We start from the raw sequence: 22,525 nt of genomic DNA on the forward strand, positions 1-22,525 counted from the left end.
TTTTAATTTGTGAATAAGTTTGTAGATAAAAGAGGTAGAGATAGGTTGTAGAGAGAAGTTGCAGGTAGTGTCTGTTAGGTTACTAGGGGGATAGAAATTGTTGGAGTTCAGTTGTTTAGCAAGAGATTAAATAGTTTCTGAAAAGAAAGAGTTAAAAGCATTAGTTGTTAGGTAAGGGGTGTCTGGGTCAGCATTGAGTGGGGAAGGAGTTTTGGTTGTTCCAGGAGAAAGGAGTTTATTTACAGATGACCAAAATTGTTTATAATTATTAGAATGAGTTTCTTGAAGTTCACAGTAATATTTTCTTTTGTCTGTGATTATTGCTTTTTTGGTCAGATTTCTAAGTTGGCGGAAGTGAAGAAAATCAGAGCTGTTTCTATGGCATCTCCATTTGGCCCAAACTTTATTTCTAGAGAGGATTAGTTTTTTAGTTACATTGGAGAGCCATGGGGCTGTACTAGACTTCATTCTGATGGTACGCTCTGGAGCGTGCTTATCAAGAATGGATAGAAAGGTAGAGTTAAAGAATAATACTGCATCTTCAATAGGAAGTGACTTTAAAGGGTTCCAGTTGCATGCATTAAGTTCGGCTTGAAATAGGTCTGTTCTAAAGTGTTTGGTAGAGCGTATTTTTCTTATGTTAGGGAAGTTTGGACAAACAGTTTTTTCTCTTGTGATAAAGGTTAAACAATGATCACTAATATCATCTGGCATGGTTCCTATGTTATATGTCATGTTAACTTTGTTTATGAGTATCCAATCTAAGATACTTTCTTTCTTACTGGGTCTGTTAACTCTTGTAGTAGAGGTAATGGCTTGGGTAAAGCCATTTAGGTCAATGTGAGAGGAGGGAATATCAACATTAATAGTATTCCAGTCTATGTTAAAGTCACCTAGGATAATAGTTTATTGGGGGTAAGTGGTAGAAACCCAATTGAGAAAGTGTTCTGCAATAGGTATGTTGTTACCTGGAGGTATATATACGCATATGATGTAGAGGGACTTTTTACCATTTAACTGAAATTTAGTAATAATAGCTTCTACTTTGCTATCTTGGGTTGGACAGGCTGGGAGGGAGGAAATATTTAGATGATCTTTGAACAGAATTGCTACGTCACCACCTTTCCGTTTTGAACGGTCAAGTCTTACTAGCCTTGGGGTAAGATCTCAGTATCTTTTGTGACTGGCTTTAGCCAGGTCTCTGAGAGGCAGAGAATGTCAAAAGAGTGTGTGTCAAGGAGGGCATGAAGGTAGGGAACTTTGTTGTTTATACTTTGAATGTTAAGATGCCCTATGAGAAAGTTATTATTAAGGCTTGATGCAGATAATAGAGGGGAAGGGTATACTGGGCCTGGGTTGGGGTGAATGTCGCCGTCTTGTAAGGTAGGATTAACTGGTTTGGTTAAGAAGTTATTCCTAAACAAGGGTTAGAAGTTTCATTTTTCTGTTTGAGGGTAGGGTGTAGTTGAGGTGAGAGAGTCTGTGGAATTTAGGTAGATGGTAGCTAGGGGAGGAATTAGTATTTAAGAAAGAGGTAAAAGACATGTAGATTGTGGATGTATGTGTCTGTTTATAGTTTAACTGGGTGTTAAGTGGGTTTTCAAAGAAGGTAAGAATGTAAGCAGAGAGAAGGAGGATTGGGAAAATAAGTAAGAGTATGGGCAGGGAAGGTCGGTAGGGAGCCATTTTTAAGTGAGAGTCCAAGTAGAAGTGGATTGTAGTGGAAAGCTATAAATATGTAGGAAGGAGATAGTAAGAAGGGAGCAAGGGATACCTAAGGGGTTTAGTAAGGGGAAGGGACAGGTAAACTGAGTGGAGGAATGGAAGAAAGTAGGACTGGAAGAGGAGTAGGGATACAAGTAAAAGGATGGAGGGGGTGGGTAGACAAAGAGGAAATGGTAGGAGGGGAGGGGTGTGTAGAGGGGAGGTGCACAGTTGAGCGGGAAAGAGAATGATAGGATAGAGGGGAGTAAGGGGAGTGTCTAGAGAGCTATAAGGTTAGGACCCCTGGGGGTGGGTGAGAATTGGGGGTAGGGAGGGGAGCGGAGTGAGCCCGCAGGGCAAACGGAGCGGGTAGAAACCATTGAAGGTGAGATAAGAAAGGAGACAATCAGATAAGCAGGTAAGGAAGGTGGGGTAGCAATGTAAATAGCTAGAAGGAGTAGGATGGAAACCAGAGTGCCCAAGTGAGGGGAAAAGTGACAGGTGTGAGAAGGTCAGCGTAAATGCAAACAGTAGAAGAGAAAAGAAAGGTAGAGTGTAAAGGAAGGGGAGGTTACTGATGTACACAAGAAAAGCTATAAGGGAGATAGTAGTATGAGAAGGTGGAGTAAGGGTTATAAGAGAACAGATAAGATCAAATTCTAGCTCTGTAGCCTGATAAGGGCTAGTTAAAGCCAGAAAAAGCAGGAGAGAAGAATCCAAGGTGGGATGGGACCACCTACAGTATAGTATATGTAGACAGGAGGGGGAGGGGGAGAGCTGAAGTAAGACAGTAGAGAGGTAGAGGGAATTAAATAAATGGCTGAGAGACAAAAGTTTACACAGGGAGAGGGAGGGCTAAGAAAGGGTGGATACCGGCTGCTGGAGACTGAGGCACAGGCAAACTAAACATCTCTATAGGAAGACCAGATAAGAGCCCAGGTATATGAACATTATAGAGCTCAAACCTACTTTCTATTCCAAAAATCAGAATTATACGTTGTATATGTTGTATGTGGATATATTATATGTTGTATGTGGATATCGAATTTAAGGTGTTTGTCTATGGTAATGCCAAGGAGTTTTGCAGAAGGGACCACTTCTATAGCAGTGTTGGTTTGGCTTAGGACTTTGAAAGCATTTTTGTCAAAAGAGAAAGCCCTGGAGGGAGGGAAAAGAAGTATTTTAGATTTATTAGAGTTGAGAGAGGGATGGTTTTGGTGCATCCAGTTCTCAGTAGTGGAAAAAGCTATTTGGGTTTTAGTCAGTAGTTCAGGAAGGTTAGAGGTGGCACAGACTAAAGTAGAGTCATCAGCATATTGGATAACTGTTGTGTCAGGGATGACAGTGTGAAGGTTATTTATGAAGATGTTGAAAAGCATGGGTCCGAGGATGGACCCCTGGGGAATGCCAGTTAGTGTTGGCAAGAAAGAGGAGGTAGAGTTCTTCCATCTGACAGCTTGAGATCTGAATGATAGGTAACTGGAGAAACAGGATAGAGTATTGGGGGAGAGATAAAGGTTGGTGAGATGAAAGAAAAGATGTTTATAGGAGATGGTGTCAAAAGCTTTAGAAAGATCTAGCAGTACTGTGGATACTAGTAGTCCAGCATCTCGGAAGGATAACCATTGCTGTGCATCATTCAGTGGACACAAAGCCTGAGGTGATAGTATGATTGAACATGGTACTTAGGTGGGATTCCAGTTCGTTCTGTAGTTCATGTAGAATGCATCCTGGGATGCTGACAGGTCCCATGGATGCTGTGTTCTTGGCTTTGGAAAGTGTGTTTTTTACCTGTGCAGCCATGATTATAGGAACTTTGCATTCTTCCGGTATAGAGATGGGCCCTTTAAGGGATGAGAGAGGGGTAAAGTTAGCACTGAACCTATCTGCCAGGATGTTGGCAATCAAAACTGAAAAACACCAGCAAATGGACTCCAAGGAAGCAACCAGCTTGCAAAAAATACCACGAGTTTACCTAGATTTCGTCTTTAATCAGACTTCATCAGAACACAACTAATACAAGTAAAAACCAACCTTTTATACATACTTAAAATGACATCATCAGATCATCAATTAGTCAATTGAATAATTACTATGAAGGCCAGCATTCAAAATAAAAGCAGTAGTACAAACATCACTAAAAAAATGTGTGCAAATACATGAGTAAAAAACAGCCCAAAGGGGACTATCTAAACACAAAAACAATCATCTAATCAATATTAATACAAATAATGATATAATGAATGAAAAATGCATAATATTAAATTGGAAAACAAAAACAAACAAAATTAAAAAAATATTTAAAAAAATATAATAATAAAGAATAAACATAAAACATTTAAACAGGCATCACAATAAATGAAATTATTAATAATAAATGTGCTATAAGTATTGGTGTTTTTCAGTTTTGGTGTTTTTCAGTTTTGGTTGTCTTTCTTAGTATGGAGAGTGAGGATGTTGGCAATATCCGTTGCTTCTGTATATTTAGTGCCATTGTTCTGTAACTCAGAGCAGATCTGAGTGTTGCCATTGAGATTCTTGACATAGCTATAGAATGCTTCGTGGTTATCTTTAGAATCAGTGGTGATTTTGTTTTCATAACTAGCTTTGGAGGATTTTATGAGGGATCTCAGCTTCTTACTGAGGCTGACCAGGGAGTTCCTCCAATCATGGGATTTTACTCTTTTTTTGCAACAGTTTCTTTCTTCTGTTGTAGAGTTTGTTTATGGCAGGGGACCACCAGATTGGCTTCCTTTTTTTGGAGGATATCATCTTGGTTCTGTTAGGGATTGCACGATCCATGCACTCATGTAAATGCTTATAAAGTGTATTTGTATAGGATTCAGCAGTCGTACCGCTATTGTCCATCAGCATGGGTGTCATGAAGTTTGCCATTTCTGTCTTAAGAAGTGTGAAGTTGGCTTTGGAGAAATTTTTTACGGTGGTTTCCCTAATGGGGGGTGGGATGTGGATGTCTAGGGTGATTAGCTTGTGGTCAGATCTGACCAACGAGGAATTGACCTCTGGTGTGGAACACCAGTTGCCTATGTTGATAATGACCAGATGTGTGGATAAGTTGAATTCCAGAAAACGTTGAGCACAAGAGTTGGCACATGAGTAGTATATATATATATATATATATATATATATATATATGTGTGTGTGTGTGTGTGTGTGTGTGTGTGTGTGTGTGTGTGTGTGTGTGTGTGTGTGTGTATGTGTGTGTGTGTGTAGATCTATGTCATAATAACAAAAACACAACATATCAAAACCTTTTTTTATGCAGAGAGTAAACTGCCCTGTACCTCCTCCCAAAAGCCCCTGTAACATACTTATACCACATCTGGGATCACAAAACAGTGGAGAAAGTGCAAATTCCCTTTCCCAGTAGATTTTGATATTCTGAGCCAAGAATAGCCTTTCAAAATTATGTGTTTTTGATTAAAAGTATCATACTAGCATCTAAAGTAAAATGATCTCATGTCCTGCATAGTTTCAGAAAGTTGAATTTAATATTCATTTTTATTCATATCCTTAATGTAGTGTTCTTGAAATTTGATTGCAAACTTTGCTTATGCCATAACACAAGAATGTACTTTTATTTATTTTTTGTCATTATTGTGTTTTTAGCCATTTGTTTAAGTATGGTAAGAAAACGCTCCTGAAGAATCAACACTCCTCTCTGGACAGTGGATGTCCCAAAAGGGAAACACATGGACTACAAAGCATTATAGTAATAAAGTTCTAGTCACATGGGATCATCCTATGCCAACAGTTAAAAAAAGTGGTAGCACGAAAAACAGATATAGTAGTCAAAGGAAAAAAAGACAAAACTATCAATTAACCACTGAAACAGTTACATGCATTGATTGCAGCTTGCTATGTACTAAGGCAAAAAAAAAATCATAATATATTTAGATTTGTGAGCAGGAACTAAACCAATGTGCAATAAAGACACCCAGACAGTTTTAATGCTAGCTGGAGCAACAGGGCTAATGAAAAATAATTTTCAACCATAATTAAATTCTTGGGCACACTGCAGGTGCTGAGTAGAGCACTCTTTTCAAAAATCAGACTGGTGCAACACTAATTATTTCACCTCTAGTCAAACCCTGACACATGACTGGAGTACATTCCTGTAACAGTATTAGAAACCCAAAACATTTGTTGAAATTAAAAAAAGGGAACCAATGTAAATGGAGAGCCTGCTAAAAAGAAGAGTTCCTATTCTGACAAAACATCCATGTGATAACTCTGAAATCCTTTACTGGAGCTGTCATTTCCTTTTCTTTCTCTAACTACAGTTCTTAAAAAGCCACAGTTAGTAAAAAGGAAAACTAAAATAAAAATGAACAAACAAATAAATAAAAATAACAAAATGAACACAAGCAACAGCAGCACATACAAAACTGAAGCAAGAAACTACTGCAGCACAGTTTCAAGGATGTGTGTGTGTGTGTGTGTGTGTGTGTGTGTGTGTGTGTGTGTGTGTGTGTGTGTGTGTGTTCATTCATACATGCATGTTTTACAATGGTTTGCATCTGACAACAAGCAAAAATATATTACTGTTGCTATTATTTATATATTAAATCATTCATTCGATCACAATCAGATTTCTGAGCTATACATAGGCAAAAAAATGAATACGTGTGTGTATGCATATATGTATATGTATGTATGTATATATATATATATATATATATATATATGAAGTTTTGAAAACGTTGAACGTTTTGAATGGAGGTCACCGTACAGTGCAGAACAGGATATTTACCATTGTCCTCACTGTAGTGTGATCTTGCAGTTGGTATTTTTATTTAGCAGGGGGTGCAGGGGGCTTGCCGCCCTGCAAAAAATGTAAAAAAAAATGTTTTTTTTCAAAGTTTCAAAACTTCAATCTTCTGGTCTTGGCCATTTGATGTTTGAAGTTTTGAAACTTCAAGCTTTATTAGTAGATATGCATATATATATATATATATATTGTATGTGTGTGTGTGTGTGTGTGTGTGTGTGAATATATATATATATATATATATGTGTGTGTGTGTGTGTGTGTGTGTGTGTGCATCTAGGCTTATATAACTTAACACTCCATCTAGCAACAATTATATATCCTATACCAGTAAGAATATGTGTACACCAATAATAAAACAAATGCAGAACAATTTAACACATAATGCATTTTCTAAGTGCAATAATGCCATCCAGGATGGCCATTACTAGGAAGTAATGGACTTTCCTGTGGTGTTGAGTCTTTCTGCCTGGAGTTTGGCCATCACAATAACCCTGGGCAGTCTGTTATTTCCCTGTAATGCCCACACTATTGAGCATTATGCCTTGCATAGCACTCTCCAATCAAAGAAGTTAGATAACATAAAGGTATGCTGTCAGGCTCATATTCAAACACTACATTTTTTTTTGCCAGAAAATATAATTTTTCTAGCTGTAGAATATGCAAATCTTTCTTAACCCTCTGCAAAAAATAAGGAAAGAAAGAAATTCAGATTTTGGTAAGGCTACGCAAACCTACCCTTAGAGCAGTGACAGAATAAGTAAATTGAATGCATGTAGGGGTAAGTATAAAAGGGTTGAAGAGCAGGAAAGAATTAAGCAGAACCACCTCCACTGGTGACTTTAATTCAGCTGGTGTACCAAAAAAGGTTTATTTTGTACTCACAGACTTATATTGTTCCACCACCATACCTGATTTCCAAAAAATATATATCTCTCCAAATGCAATGCCTTATACACAGACATTCTTTGAAGGAATGATCGATACTTGCAGCTGACACCCCTACAACAATAAAAAGAGGTTACTGAGTAGACTTATGAGCAACCAAGACAAGTAAAGATTTTTATCACAGACATTAGTTTACACAGCAATAGACTCCGTTTTAAAATGTTTAGTTCATTAACCAAAGCTGAAACAAATGTCTTGAAGTACGGTTACATCTCTAATATAACGACAAAGTTTGCAAAGCAGACTTTTTAGATTTAGGTTTTGCCACACAAATCTCTGGCGTGACAGATCTAGTGGTACTGAAGCTGGAAGTGCCCTTACTTAATTCCTTCTTACTGACTAACCCTTTTAAGCCATCCTTTTCATCTGAGCTGCTCAGAAAAAAATGCATTCACTTGAATACAGCAAGTATGCCTGGCTACATGGCTACACATTTACTTTAATTAAAGAAATCAGTCTTAGTATCTGTCTTAATTTTCTTATCTTCTTGCCTTAAGTTTAGAGAACTATAATCAAAAATGTAAATCAAGTGGCTGTTCAATATCCAGGGTAACTGAATTGCTGGACAATCAAATGTATAAAGCACCTATGATCCTAAATCCTTAAAAGAATTCCTCAAGTGAAATAATCCACAGTCAAAGCTACAGTTACATGCCCTACCAGACGTTAAATTCAGTGCTGCATCATTTTTATGCACTATTTCTCTGCATAGCTTTAAGTTTATTAACTATGGTTATTCTGCTGCCTAGTAAAACAATGCTATTTTTCACTATCCAATATGGTAAAATATTGTAAAACACCAGTGAGTGATTATATAAAGCTATGTTTGACAAATTACCTTGCAGAATTTACAGTGATATGCAGGAAACTAAGCATCTGAGTAGTGAGATGCCACTTTAGTTCACATGAACATAGTTCACCTAAAAGAATTTGTTGAATATGTATTTCGTGAAGTAATTCTAACAGTTTTACCTGAAGCACTTAAATGTATATACAGGTTTGAAATTATAGGATCTTTGTGATTCCCCTATTTTCTCCAAGTCAGGATGACTTTGGAATTAGACTAAATAATTAGGGGGGTGTTGAAGACACAGTTCCCCACTGGGGGAAGTAGGGGGAGAGGGGCTTCTCCAAAGCACAAATATTTTTAAGGTTTATTCTTGCTGTTTTTTTACGCAGTCCATTTTCATTTTTTCCAGTGAGATCTATTTAGCTGGCTTATTTTTCAGTAACATTAGATCTGTCACATCAGTGATAAATGAGACACAAGTTAAAGCTAAACAGTTTGGTTCGGATAAGTTTGTGGTTATTTTAGGGATGTAGCAGTATTTCAAGACTCCGGGACTCGGGGCAGCCACGGTGGTGCAGTGGTTAGCATTGCCGCCTCACAGCAAGAGGTTCTCCGGTTCAATCCTTGGCTGGGGTGCCTTCTGTGTGGAGTCAGCATGTCCTCCCTGTGGTCGCGTGGGTTTCCTCCGGGTGCTCCGGTTTCCTCCCACATCCCAAAGACATGCTGCATGTGGATTGGACACTCTAAATTGGCCCTAGGTGTGAGTGTGTGCATGTGTGTGCCTTCTGTGGAAGGTTGGGTGCCGGGCTGGCAATTCAACACCGTAAAACTCCACTGCCAATCATGAGCGGACAAGGTGATCCGCTGTGGCGACCCCTAACCGGGGAAAAAGCCGAAAGAAGAAGAAGCAGTACTTCAAGACTCGGCTTCGGATAATTAAATAAACTTCTTAGTTTTCAGTTTCTTTGTTTCACTATTCAGCTGCATGCAAGCACACATGTACACATGTGTGTCCCCCTACTCACACACACAAACACACTGATGCACACACATATACACAAGCAATCACTCTCACATGCCATGAGAGAGAAAGACACACACACACACACACACACACACACTCTTTCTAGCTGAATAATGTACTACAGGTTACACTAGATAAAAAAACGTAAATGGAAAGAAAACATATTTTTATATATCAACAGAAACACTGCTGGCAAAGAAAAATGAAATGTTCCAGCTGAAGGGACTCATCTTACCTAAACTGGGACACCAAGCCCCATAAGTGTTGTTAGAACCTGACTCTGTAACTATGACCAATTATAATCCACTGTTTTCAGTTAATTAAATGAAGGATAATAACTTAGTGACCATAAAGTGGTGGTCAGCAGTAAAACCATTTAAGTAGAGAGTAATAGATGCAATACTACACTTGAACTTCAAAATATAGCTCAATGAAATAATTTATAACTGATTTAGATACACTTGATGCAAATTTGGAAAAGAGAATGTATGTATATTAATCTTCTTTTACAGTTACAACCTCATGTACAAATTAAAAATGCTGATAATTTACAAAAAAAAACATGTATTTTACCTTTCATGTCTTCTATATTGGTGGGTATGAGTAAACAGCATAAATTCATAACTGTAAAGACTACAATGTGAATATAAAAGATAATTAAAATGGCTTTGGAAACTATTTTTATCAAGCTGCCTCTTTAAATAGAGGTATGATGTAAGAAAGTGATTACTGTACCCCATTATTTAAGTGAGATATGGTACAAAATGATATGCATCTTGGTAAAACAAATGCCGGCAGCCACGGTGGTGCAGTGGTTAGCACTGCTGCCTCACAGCAAGAGGTTATCCAGTTCGATTTTTGGCTGGGGTGCCATCTGTGTGGAGTCTGCATGCCCTCCCTGCGGTCATGTGGGTTTCCTCTCACATCTCAAAATCGTGCTGCAGGTGTATTGGACACTCTAAATTGTCCCTAGATGTGTGTGTGTGTGTGTGTGTGTGTGTGTGTGTGTGTGTGTGTGTGTGTGTGTGTGTGTGTGTGTGTGTGTGTGTGTGTGTGTGTGTGTCTGTGTGTCTTCTGTAGACAGTTGGGAAGCAGGCTGGCAACTCGACACCATAAAACTCCACTGCCAATCATTCTGTGGACCGTTATTTCACTGTGGTGACCCCTAATGGGAAAAGCTGAAAGGAGAAGATGCTGGTGAAACAAATCTGTGTCTCCTGTATAAAGCACTGCTAACTGATGATAAATCTGCATAAGGAGTATATTCATTTCAACACAGTGCCTTTGTTGTAAGTCTCATTACTGCTACGAACTGGCATTTATCTAGAGAGCTTTAATGAAGAGTAATACAATAATTTCAAATGATAAAACTGCATTTGAATGCTTTCACTGCAACCTGAACATTAAAACATTTTGTATTGTAATATTTACTCCATAAAACATGGAAAATAATGAAAAAATGTTGGTGTGTAAAATTTCTTAATTTAGGTCAATTCACTACTGCCTCATGAAAATAGTATCATACATTTTAAACCATCTGGCTACTTTTTTAAAGTTTACTGAGAAATTCACCAGGATGCTTGTACAACTCAGATCTGTATTTTTGTGCAATTTAATGATGAACTCACTCATTTTAATTATTTTACAGCAGCTTCTTCAGATTTTTCTGTTTAGCAAAAATGTCACCCTATTTTAATCTTTCTGTATTTTGCATAATTACTGTAAAATATGTGACATAAATTCAGAGATTTAAAAGTTAGGACATGGCTGTCAGTATACTGTAGTACAACAAGGACCACTGATAGAATGAGAGCTGTGAAATAGAGAAATGTCTGCTAGAAGCATGGACCACTGAAAGAATGAGATCCATAAAACAGTGCAATGCCTGCTGGGAATAAGGCTTGGTGATAGAATGAGATCTTTTAGACAGTGCAATGCCTCTTGGAATGAAACATCAAGTTATCAAGGCATCTAATGATGAGATGGGCAACACTTGATTATTCAAGTTTGTATGAGAAGTCAGCAAAAACTGAAATGGTTGTCATGTTCTTTCCTCAGTGGCAATCTCAAAAGTTAGAATAATTAAGGGTCGGGACTAAGAAAAAAGCATCAGTGTGCTTAATTTATCTTTTTTATTTGTTTATTTATGTCTGTCTGTCTTTTTTCATAACCAGGACAGTCCATCTAAGCAAAATGTCCCTTTTCAGTATAGTCCTGGGAAGAAAAGGTACCACAATCTGTTATATACAATAAAGCAAACATGCAAAAAATAAGAAAATAATGTACAGATCAGTTTATATAAGTATAGTAAAATATGCATAAACAGTACAATATAAAAACTTATGTAGTCTGGAGAACATTACGTATGTGTCTAGCGTTCATTTTATAGCTGGAGTTAATGGTTGTGGCAGAAGACAAAATCGGTGGGGAAGGAAAGCAGGGTTTGTCAAAGGTTTAATAAATAGAGATGCCATATGTTTGAGAGATAAGAGAAAGTTGAAATATGCTGGTATATAGTACTTTTCAATAGTTCATGGAATTTATATGAGCATATGTGATTTAGAACAGTTTGCCTTTAATTTAAGTCACCCTTTACAGCAAGCGTAGATCCAAGTAGTCTTTAAGTAATTGTTCTGCTTTTGCAGTAAACATTTTATGTTAGATTTCAGCTCTAATTTCTAGGGGAATAGAGTTCCATAGTTTGCCTATGTGTACCTCCTATAATGAGTCTCTGTAGTGATTTTGTGGTAGAGATTTGATGCAGATCTTGAGATAGGAGCTCTCTCATAGCTAAGAACAGAAGTAGGAAGGGGAGAGGTATGGGAGTTTGGCCAGCCAATACCCCTGCAACATTTACAACTATCTTCATTATGTACATGTTAAGTTTTATGCCAAGCTAAGCTTTAAATTGATGATATATTTTATTAGCTTAAAACTAATTATTTTTGAGAGATGAAATGAATAATAAAATTCTGTAATGTACATAAAAATTCTGTCTGACTTGTTCAAGACAGTCTTCTTGAGAAATGGCAGTACACAATGATGCCACATCAACAGTAAACATAATGGCTTCATCACCAACACTGTACTTTAATTACACTATGTTTCATAAAGTGTCTGAATGAAATAACTATTTACAAAAACTCGGTTTATGATACAATTTGCTCTACATTTTTTCTTGCTTAGATAGAGACTAACACTGATGTCAATCTATTTAACTGTATTGCTTCTGTTTTTGAAAATGAGACAGCAATACCATGATCTGCCTTGACATGAAAGGATTTAAGTTTGCAAGTAGCTTATAAACATGGAAGGTGGGGTGACCACAACAGATTGTGGATTCACAGCAGAACAAACGCTAAGATTTTGTGGGACTGGACTACGGTTCTGGGGTGGTAAGGGGCAAGAACACCCTCAGACAATAGCAATAGAAGGCAGAGGATTTGTCTTTAGTACTGGTCACTGTACACACATGAATTGCAGATCTCAGCATGACTACATGGTATGTGGTAGACCCACTCACTGAACTGAAGTATGCTTCAGGGTAGGTAGATAGGCAGGTAGGTGAGACTTCTTATTTTAAGGCTTCATAGAACTCCAGCTTTGTTGATGCCGGTAAGAAAGAAAGTTGTAATCCCATGGCAAAATAAATATCTAAATATGAAGAGACCAGCATTGTTAGGGGGTGTTTTTACAAGGGGAGTCAGATTTCTTGCCATAGGCTTTAAGAATGTGGGAGAGACCTGGAGCCTAAAATCTACAAGAGATAACCTAAAATAGTAAGGAAAAATCTCAGAAAGGAAATCATGGTGGGGAATTTCTTGCTCACCTTTCTGTATCCCCTAAGACAAGACCTCAAGATGTCCCAAATAAGCTTGGTACCCAAAAATGTCCTGAGTACAGGTTAATTCATCACTTGTGGCTTCCCCAAGGCCTATCAATCAATATTTCCACAGATGAAGAATAGTCATCAGCAACGTACATCCTTTGATAAAGCACTAAAATGGTTACAGAAATAGAAAAGCAAGAGTTGATGGTTAAATCTGATACAAAACCAGCATTTGCACCCCTTCCCATACATTCAGAGGACTAGAGCTGGTAAGGAATGAAGATTGATGAGGCACAGTACACGGACAAGTGCATGCCCATGGGATGTTCACTGGTATGAGTAGTAGTTGAAATGTTTATCACATTTCTTTACTGAGTAATCATCCCCAAACAGCGGATGTAGGTATTATACATTGCGTAGCCTTCCTGTTTATTAGTAGGGCTTCTGAGGGAATATGCCAAGAGTTGGGGCTTCCACAAGCACATTACAAATTTAAGGATCCAAGTGCATGCCCATGCATTCAAAGAATCAAATAGGAATCCTTGCAGGTCAGTGCTGTCTCAAAAAGAAGAAAGTGAATAAATAACAGTAAATAGAAATGATAAAATTAAGGCAGCTACAAACATTGGAAGGGCTTCTAAACTCTGCATGAAAAATTAAACCAGTGGGTAGATAATTGAAAAGGAGTTTGTCAGGTTTGATGGCAATGAGCTTTGGCTCAAGGAGGGAGGAAGTAGTCTAGGGCTGTCCAGTGCAACACTGCCTTGGAGTTGGGTAACACTGCAAGAGGCAATCCCAGGTTTGGGTATTAGGCCAGCAGGTCACTTCAGAGGTAACTTCCATTGCAAGTGCACAGGCGCATACAAATGTTTTAAGGAGGGCATTGTGGGCCCTACAGTGATGTAAATCATCTATCTATTCACCCAAGGAAGGAATTAGTCCTAATAATAAATATGCCCTCATTGCAGAATGCCTGCAAGGCCATAAACCACCACAGAGGGTGCCGCCTCCTCAACCAGCTCTCATCCACAATGGGAAAAAAAGAATGGGGGAGGTTTGTGGGTCAGAAGCTGCAGCTGCTAAAAGTACATAGAAATAAATATATAAGGAGGTTGGTAGCAAAGGGGGTAGATTGCACTAAACCTTATGAGGGTGAGAGAAGAAATGAAAAGGTATTTGGGAGCATGGCAAAGACACCATCTGACAATGAATAGGAGCTTTAAACAGGTGCTGCAGGGGATGACATGGTTTAAGGAATATTACAAAGGCAACTAGTTTAGTGGCCACATAGAAAGCAGGCAGCACAAAAGATGACATAACAGTCATGGGATTCTTTGCTGTAGTACTGGCACAAGAATTATTTGGAGTTCAAAGAAGTAAAAGAACAGTGAAACCCTGACCAGATAATGTATGTATTGTGCTTGCAACCAATGACTAGATAGAAGGTAAAGAGGCCATAGGAAAACTTACACAATATTTCACTTTTTTTGGAGTTAAGACTTGAGATTACTATTACAGCACAGCATGCAGACAGTCTGAGCAATACCTTAGCTGATTCTCTTTGCCAGCGGGCTCATCTGTGATGGGTAACTATTCATTGGTAAGACCTTCACAAGCATGAATAAAAGCTGTTAGTCAATGCACTGGCACAAAAGAGGAGGATTTTTTTTTACAAAGCACTGGTGCAAAAAGGGTGGAATCTTACTTGCTGAATTCTGACTTATAAACTTAGAGCCTCGGTGTTAGTCATATTCAAAGTGGGAGGTAAGATTGGGGTAGGAAACCCTTAACTCACATGACATGATTTAGTTTCATAAGGGCTCAGGCTGAAAAGACACCAAAAACTCATTTCTGGTAAATGAAAAGCTGACAGGCTGAGTAAAGCTACATCTGCCAGTAGCAGATAAAAATAAGTCAATTAGTCCAAACGTTTTTGCACAAACATGACAAGTACTGCCACAGATTTGCAGTGATGAGCAGGAATATTTGCAATTTAGAGTATGATTTATTATAGCTCTTTGAGGAGCAATTAGAATTTTTTTGAACTGATTTAGCCTTCCCAAGATTCAAATCCCCAAGTGGTTCTTACTTGGACTTAACGTTATTAGGAAGGGGTGGAGCAACTTATGGCAAGATATAAGACAGACTAAGGGGACAAGTCTGAGGCCTCCCATTGGAGTCTGTAGAAAATGGAGACACGGGAGAAGTGGAAAAAAGGGATTATTTTTCTGTTACAAGCAAAAACAATCAGTAACTCATTTTCAAGCTAGAGCAGTCTTGTGGAAAGTGGACAGACATTTGTGGTCAGAGATGAGGCAATACACATCACAAGCACATATGTGGCAAACCTAAAAAAAAAAGTGAAGTGAAGTCAAATGTATGACAAGGATGGATTTCATTTGTTGAACTACAACATATATGTAGATACATTGACAGCATTATGATGAGTGACCCTTGGGAGGGTTCACACCCCTCATTTTGTGGTAGGGGAGCAGGAATGACAAGGTATGACTCTTAATGGAAGGGCGACGATTTAGAACAGTCTTTCCTCACAAGGGTTGAGGGTTGCCTGGAGGATGATTAAGGGAGTAATTAGATGGCTTACCTCAGAAGACTCTATGGTTGTACAGAATGTGCGCTGTTTGTGAGTGAACTGATGAAAAGATTAAATAGGTGAATAAAGGATGTAGGGCTCAATATCAGGTGTGCAATCCACCTCAGAGGTAATATGGAGACTCTTCCTTGTATCCTGCCTTGTATACATCTCATATCTTAATATTATTAAGACCAATATTGGTGACAGAATAAAATAATAAATGATTCAGAATTTGGTTGATTGGTCTGATAAACAAATTGCTGTGGCCATTTAAACACCAGTCATGATATTAGTTTAAAAACATTTCAGTGCATATCAAAGCCAGTCAAGTGTAACAGTGTGCTTGCTTTGGAGGGGGGTACAGAGGTTTTAATACTGTGATAATAAAGCAGGGAAATACTTTATCCAAAACAACAGGGTCAAGCAAACATGTCACTGCCAGAAACCATTTGGCTGAGGAGGGCTAGGGTCTAACTCATAGATTGTTTCAGACATGTGGGGAGGAGGCAGGGGCTCGTGTGGTTTTACGACCGGTGGTCACGACTATTTGCTTAAAGATTTGTTTTTTAAAGGAAGTGCTTATTTGTCAGTACCCCCTGGGACAATGTGAACCCCACATTTTGGTTATTGGTTTTCATGGGTTGCACGACATACATGCCTATTACAAGATTCTTGGTGGACGGCAGGAATGCCAAATAAACATGAGGTAAGATATGGACAGTCTGATCCTCACACAAGTGAAGGACTGCCCCAACAGGACTCATCAGCTAGCCTTCCTTGGAAGTTTTTTGTAAGAAAATTGAGAAAAAAGATTAAAAAGGGGAATAAAGCATATAGGACAAAACACTGGCTCTGCAATCAATCCTGGAATGAGATCATTTGGGGAACTGCCCTTGAAATGTTGCCTTTTGCACATTCTCATTTATTATGATTATTAATATTGAGATTGAAGATCAAATAAAATAAAATAATAATCCATTCGAAATTTGACTGACTGGTGTAACAAACACATGGCTATTGTTATTTTAAACTGCATCCTTGTTATTTGTAAAGATGTCATTTCAATACAGTTCAAAGCCATATTTTGTTGTGTGCCTTATTTGGGGGGGGGGGGGTTAGAGGCATAGGATCACAACAAAGGTGAGCAATGTCCTATCCTTTGCAAAGATTGTTTTTTGGATATATTACAGAAGGAAATGTCTCACCAAGGAAAGAAGCTTCTGTTTGAAAGCACTTTTGTGAAATAACCCATACTATGAAATACAAAACTACAAAACTATATAATATTTGCTAATTGCATTTTACTGTGAATGAATATAAAAAAAGGAACTACAACAAAGTACCAACTTTTATAATTGTTCAAATAAGAAATTCTCCAGTAGCTAATTTTGCTCAGTGATGCTGTAAAAAATTTAGGACAAACAGATAATTTTCCAGAAAAGCAATTCTAAACCTTAAGGTTAAGTGAAGGAATTATTTTTTTATAAAATGTACAAATCTACGGAAAACGGATGCAGTTTTACAAAAAAAAACTGCAGCTCAGTGGAGCACATAACACTTATGCATACATTTCTTAAATGGGCAAACATTTCAAAAAGAAAGTGCATAAAATGAATTGGATTCTTTAGAATTAGACACCCTCCTGTCAGTCCTGTGCAGAAATACAGAATGAGTTATGTCAAATGTAGTGTAAAAGCAGACTTACAAAAATGACTGCATCAGTGGTTCAGTAACAGAGCTGAATTAACAGATAAGCTAAATAAAATAGGTTATATCTTCTGTGTGGAATATAAAATCTGATAGCTGCTAAGAGTTCTCAACCCTTTAATTGTCTGCTAAAGATTAATTTATGCAAAAAAGGAGCACTTCTGAAGGAGTACACGTATGCTATTTAAAAAAAAAATCTGTAAAGTTTAAGTCTATACCAGAGACTGTTATCTTTCAGTTTAATAGACACTCGCTTGCAAGAGTGGTAACATCTTTGGGTGACACTTGAGAATTAATGTAACTTATGTCAACAGCCGATGCATTTTTATTGAACATCAAAGATTATTGTTTCACTCACTGTACAATAAAAGTTCTGTCTTCTTCTGCTTATCATGTTTAACTCTAGTAGATGAGTTAAGCTAACAGCAAACACGTTTAGCAATCTGCTTACCTTATCTGCCATCTGAAGGGAGAAGACAAAGACAACTGTCAGCCAAAAATAACTGAACAAAAAAGATAGCAGCTGCTAAATAGGCTACAAGCTTATTATATGGTATAACGATGCATCCCAGAATAAAAGTACTAATAATCTTAACAGGTATGTATGACCAGGCAAGCAAAATCTCTACAAGTCAATAATACAGCTTTGAGCAATCTGGATTCAGTCCTTACAATCAGTAAATTGTGTTCATCTGAGGGGCCACTCGTCATAATCAAAGTATCTCATCTGGCTAAAACTAGTTTTTTAGCATTTAACATTCAGACTTTGTTTGTGTGAGAGCTTTGAACATGGAGAGCTGTACTGTAGTTCATTTATTAAATAAAGAGCAACATTAAGGAAATGTTGCCATAAAGCAAAGCAATACCAATACAGATTCATAGTGGCAGCTCTGTTAAAAATGTTATTCCTTTAAAAAGAGCTCTAGGAGCACAGGACCTGATACCCTGGTTGCATCACAAGTAGCTTAGATTTGAATACCCAAATTGCACCTGAGGGTTTTCTGAGAGACAGAAAGAAGGGGTTAAGGACTAAGTGACTGATGGCCATATCTACTGCATTTGGGGAAGGGAAGAGAATGTTCATCACAGCAATATGCCCTAGTGGAGACTAGAAGTCTATCCCATAGAAAACAGGTGCACATCTGAGTAATGAGATGACAGCATGCCAAAATGGCAAAATCAATTGTATGAAGACACTACAGTGGAGCGGGTTCCTATTACCTGATCGAATGTTTAGGTTAGCAAATACCTAAATGTCGATCTGGTAATAGCGAAAGCAAAAAACCATGAACGGCCGATTTAACGCAGGAAAATAATTCCCTTGGTCGTTATGTGAATTTTGCCCCTTTCCCCACTGTAGAGCGATCTTAGAGTTGGTATATTTAGTTAGGAGGGCATGTGGGGGGCACAGCCCCCCACATCGGGGGTGTGAGGAGCTAAACCCACCCACTTCATTCAGGTTTAATTTTTTTTTTTTTTTTGTGGTCGAGGGAATTCATTCCCTACATTAAATTGGCCGTTTGCTGTTTTAATTTTTTGATATTACCAGGTCGACGTTTAGGTATTCTCTAACCTAAACTTTGATCAGGTAATATAGACACAGTGGAGCTGGTGCTTATGCACTGCATGTTCAGAGGCAGAACCTACTTGGGGAACTTGAGGCATATAAGTAAATGACTTGGCTGGGGAATTTATGGCAAATAAGAAGAATATCTAAAGCAATCTGTACCAAACACTGTCACTGGCTAGATATATGACATTACAAGTGTGACGATAGGAGGAACTGCCAGGCACGCCAGGAGAAATAGGGCAGTGGATTTGTGACAAATGCCAGCACAGCTACCTGGAATTTTGTAAATAATTATATGTCATTTGTATATCAAACTGATTTGTGCAGATGCTTGTGCTGAAAATGTATTTGTGAGATTTGCTTGTGTTAAAATGTATCAACAGTGTGCACTGCTGGAAGGAAGAGAGCTGCATGTGCACTATTGCAACTCTTTAAATATATACATTGTAACAACATATACTGGAAGTGAACAGGCTAATTTTAATCCACCTGACTTTACAAAATATTCTTGAAATTAAATTACTTTATGGGTTAAGCCATAAAGATGTTTTTCCACAGTTTTGAACAGAGCCAGAGATGCAGTATCTGTGCTAGATAATAGGTTGCAGTGCCTGTAGGAAGAGTGAAATGGTTTTATGACTTCCAACAGCTGTACCACATCTGAGCAAAGCTCTATCTGTGTGTATTGTAGCACATAGGTGCTAAACCCTCGTAGCTTCTAATGATGGAGGATAGTGTGGGAAACAAAGTCAGATGATCAGCTGTATGTAATGTCATTCTGTGCAGAAATAATGTTTTAATATTGGAGGAGACTGAAGTCTCAGCAGCATTCTGTATTCCGTCTTGGATCTGACAACAAAGACCACTCACCCAAATCATCTTGCCTTTCAATATTCAGTAAGAGGGAACAGTAATCCTTTTAATCAATCAGGAATAGATAGTGAGATTAGCTAAATGCTGTTTTCTATAACTGCGTGAAACGTTCCATCAGTGTTATTTTTAATATTCCTGTGACTGAAACTCTGGTGTTTACTGTAAATAGATATTTAGTATTTTCTTGTTCTTTTATTATTTATTATTAAATATATTTAAACTTTTCATTGTGGCTGGTCCTTTTTAGGAAATATTTAAGTTTTGAGAGTATTTGCACACATTTTGGTGATAACTCTGGCCACTCCTGAAAGCCTTGCTGTTTGGTTAAAATTACCATTTGTATTAATATTAACTTTACTAAGTATAATTGGATACCCTTTTAAGAACATTATCATAACTGACTTGTGGCAGTGAATCTATCTTACTGTCTGGACAAAGCTGGTAGAGTGGGTAATCTGTGCCAGCCTTTCCCAGGTGTGTGTGTGTGTGTGTGTGTGTGTGTGTGTGTGTGTGTGTGTGTGTGTGTGTGTGAAAATTAAATCTCAAGGAGTGTGTGTCAGCTACTTGGGTCAGGGACAAAAAGCACTGGTTTCACAGACAGAGTGCTGGAGAACTTGGCTTGGACACTTGGCTGAGAACCTAACCCTAAAGGTGTACCAGTGGGGAATCTTAATAGGGACCTGGAGGGAGGCAGATAGAAAAATGCAGACCCCAGGCTGAGTGTGTTCCTCGTGTGCTTTTAAGCGAAGTTCTGTTCGTTGTAGTGAGGTCTGCATCTGGAAATACTGAGTGTATCCATTTGTATTCCAAGTGAATGTCCCTCTCCAATTTCAGTGGTGAGGATTCAGGCTCCCTGGTTACTGGCCCAGAGTGGTGATGTCACAAAAAGAATAAAACTTTCCCTACAGGTGTAAGATCAGGCAAAAGAAGAAAAGCACAAAGGAATATGCCTTCAGGCTGCCAAAAAATGCAGTCATATCCATTTGTACACCATCCATTCTTCCCTGCTCTATGAAGCGGACAGAATTTGGGTAGAAGTGCATTGTCCTAGATGGTGAATGGCTCAATTCTGGAGTACTCTACTTCCAAAAGATGACCTTAATACTGCAAGCTGAAGCTCTGATAGAGGTCTGAAGTTGCAACTCAAAGTATCCTATCCTCCTGGCTTGGTATTCCTCTTCCTTCGGTGTCCTTACAATACCTTATTTGTTGACCAATCCTTCCCATCAACATTGTCTTGCCTTTGTTTATTGCTGTCTATAACTCCACTGTCATCCTTATTCCTCAGTGTATCAGCATGTACCCTGCCTCTCTTGTCTATGTCATGTCTTTGTGAGTTTTCCACTGCTACCTCCCCTCCCCATCACCATATCTTCAATTTCCCTTATGTCCTTCCCCACCTTTCCTTCTTTGAAAAGAGAAAACAGGGCACCAGTCCCACAAAAAATATTATCCTTCCTTTCCTGCTCCATCATACTCATTCCTTACCTTCTTCCCAAATGTGCTTTCCTCTTTTTCCTACTTTTCTATGCTCCCATTTCTACCCCCCTCATCTGGTGTGCAGTAGGCACTTTAAAGACGATAGCTGCTTTTCTCAGCTTGCAGCTTGTGTGTGTGTATCTGAGTGCGCTGAGGCACATTCACACCCTGCATTCAACATTTGTTCTCTTCACATTAGAAAATCGCTTCTGCAGCCATCTGTCCTTCTCAACAGGTCCTGCTTTGGCCATGCACAGAATAATTATCTGCTGCTTGAACTATGATCACATTGTTAATTGATAATGAGCTCTAACCTGCATCACACATGAAAAATATACAGCAGCTGTCTCTTCAATCATAGTGAGTACATTTCTAAATCCTGGAGTAGGTTTTAAATCAGAAATATTACTTTGAAAGTCTGCTACCTCCATTTACACTGACTCTGTAACAGTAGCATTCATGAAAAACTAAAATGGTAGGAATTAAATATCAGGTTACAAACTGGAAAATCTAACATCTTAGAACCTTGCTATAGGGTATTCAAGTGTTAGAGAAGTGGACAGTTCATTTTGTATGTGAAAAAGTTAAATATTTCTCTGCAGCCTGCAAAATACTTTCAAGTTTAAAATGCATGAGGCACTGTAATTTTACAAATTAGGGAATGCACATAGGGTTTGGCATACATGAGGATAGGAGGCATCAATATCCCTTTTCTCTTTAGCAACAATGTCACAGGGAAAAGTGAAAAAGCAAAAAAAAAAAAAAAAAAAAAATTCCTTATTGACATATAAATCAGATAAAATAATATCAAGAGTGTAGAAGAGGCAAAACTGATGTCCACAGCTGATGGTAACTGATATTGCATCTGCATGCACAGGCCAGTTATCCAGGTAAGGAAAACTGCATTCTGCTTCATTTGTGGAATATTGTCATTTACATTGTGTGCAACTACCATATATATATATATATATATATATATATATATATATATATATATATATATATATAGTGTGTGTGTGAAAACCTCTGTGAAAAACCTTACCAGTCTAAAAACTCATGGCTTACAGGGGGAAAAATAGCAGTGTCCCTGCTGAAGTACTACATTCTCCAAAAGAACAAGATACTGCAGAGAATCTTTCCACCACTATATTCTTTTGGTGAAGTTTTTCACAGAGGTTTTTTGAGTTGGTTCCCCAACCATGAGAAGAAGATT

Source organism: Protopterus annectens, chromosome 9.part0, assembly GCF_019279795.1.
Source record: "Protopterus annectens isolate FY-2018-M chromosome 9.part0, PAN1.0, whole genome shotgun sequence".
In the NCBI taxonomy this organism is placed as follows: Eukaryota; Metazoa; Chordata; order Ceratodontiformes; family Protopteridae; genus Protopterus; species Protopterus annectens.